Here is a 2,056-nt window from a genome sequence, read left to right as displayed (position 1 = left end):
TAGGAATTCCCCCAATTTATCGTCAAAAATCGTAAATCGGGGGAAGGGGAGGGGAAGGGGGAGGGTGGGAAAACCGGCACACTAAAACAACCCTAAAACCCACCCCGACCCTTTAAAATAAATCCCCCACCCTCCCAAACCCCCCAAAATGTCTTAAATTACCTGGGGTCCAGTGGGGGGGTCCCGGTGTGATCTTCCACTCTCGAGCCACGGGTGCGTTAATAGAAATGGCTCCGGCGCTACCTTTGCCCTGTCATATGACAGCTAATACATATATTGTGACATCAATCCAATTCAATAATCTTTATTGGTGAAAAATTCATGAAAAATATTCACAATTAATCCATAATACCCCACACAATAGATATAATATCTTTATAAAAACAATAGACAAAATTCACACACCACCCATACTACACATATACACATACATTCTACATTCAACTTCTCATAAAAATCATTTCCAATTTTCTAAACATTCAAATATAAGCATTAAATATAAATCTTCACATAACATATCATCAGATGTTAATACATTTCACTTCGTAAGCAGAAAGAGTTATATTGCACTTTAATTCTTGCGTTACAAGAACGTCAATCCTTTTATTCTCCTTTTGTTCTCTCTACATGTTTCGCCTTTCCTCAGGCTTCTTCAGGAGAGTTCTTTCAAACAATCTCCCACTGCTCATGTACAACATCTATCCATAGGGTCTTCTAAAAACATTCATACAAAAAAATGTTTTTGAATATTCAATTAATACATTTTGTATGTAAACTTGATTCTTTATAAAGTACTTCAAAAAAACTCCCATACCTGCACGTCCCAAAAGGCTTGCCCAGACGCACAAATCAGCACATCCCCAACTCTTGTTTCAAAGCATTTCAATTGTTCAAATGCTCTAAACACATCTCTCAAAAGTATTCAAACTAGAAGAAAATAGATCAAAATGACTTCAAATAGAAAATCATTCCCTTAAGAGTTCACCAGTGTGCAAGACAACCAAGGATTCTTACCTTTCTTATCTTAGGCAGAAAAACCACCTTCACCTTATTTCAAAGAGACGCCTCCATCGAGTGAAAAAACGGAAGTGAATCAAACTCTTCTCTTCCATCCTTTTAAACCACACTGCCCCAATCAGAGCTCAACTCAAAACTATCCCCGCCCCTTAAAGCATATGATGTCTAAACCAATTTGCAATGCCACTAAACCAAACAGTTGCCACCCCCAAGCACGCCAGATTCAAACCAATCACTGAAGAAAACAAATGAAAAAACTTTGCAGCCAGAGTACAAGTTCTAAAAACATGTTACCCACTCGATCTTATCATTCAATCCTTTTGGCCACAAAGTCTGTAAATTGAAAATCCATCGCTGTTCCTTCTGCAGTAATATTTTATTTATATTACCTCCCCGTCTAGCAGAAACCTTCTGAAGTACAAAAAAACGGAGTTCTTCTACCTTATGATTGTACTCACGCCAATGTTTCACTAGGGGAGCTGTCTCCACCACATTTCTAATTCTGCTACAATGCTCTAGGATTCGAAGTCTCACCATCCTCGATGTTTTTCCTACATATAGTAGCCCACATGGGCATTGTACAACGTACACCACTGAACTTGTTTGACATGTTGTAAAATGCTTTAAGAAAAATATTTTCCCGGAAACAGGATGTGAAAAATCTTTCATTGATAAACACAATTTGCACACACTACACTTAGTGCAAGGGTAATGCCCACCAGCTGTATCTTTCCAGTGTTCACTACCTCCCAAATCTGAGTGAACTAAAATATCCCTCAAATTTCTAGATCTCCTAAAAGAGAACATAGGGGGATCCTGCATACCCATAAAGCCACTCACAAGATGCCAATGATTTTTAACAACCTCTATGAGGTCCCCGACTCGATTTGAATAAGGTAAAACACACACTAAAGCTGGTGCATTCTGTTTTGGCTTCGGATGTAACAATAAATCTCTATTAATATATCGAGCTCTTTTATAAGCTTGCTTCACTATACGTGTGGGATAACCCCTTGCATTAAATCTTTCTTGTAAATCT

The 2,056-nt window shown here is 38.2% G+C and overlaps 1 long non-coding RNA gene across 1 annotated transcript; it reads right to left on the bottom strand.

Annotated features, from left to right (window-relative positions):
- Window positions 1-675: 675 nt before the first annotated feature.
- LOC115091529 lies at window positions 676-1,148 on the bottom strand. The gene is made up of 3 exons (XR_003856752.1): window positions 1,015-1,148; window positions 815-927; window positions 676-714 (listed from the first exon to the last, which is right to left on the bottom strand). It is a non-coding gene; the product is annotated as an uncharacterized LOC115091529 (long non-coding RNA).
- Window positions 1,149-2,056: the final 908 nt, after the last annotated feature.

This window comes from Rhinatrema bivittatum, chromosome 5, assembly GCF_901001135.1.
Source record: "Rhinatrema bivittatum chromosome 5, aRhiBiv1.1, whole genome shotgun sequence".
NCBI lineage: Eukaryota > Metazoa > Chordata > Amphibia > Gymnophiona > Rhinatrematidae > Rhinatrema > Rhinatrema bivittatum.
The sequence above is the reverse complement of the archived record's forward strand: the minus strand, read 5'-3'. Positions and strand labels throughout refer to the sequence as shown.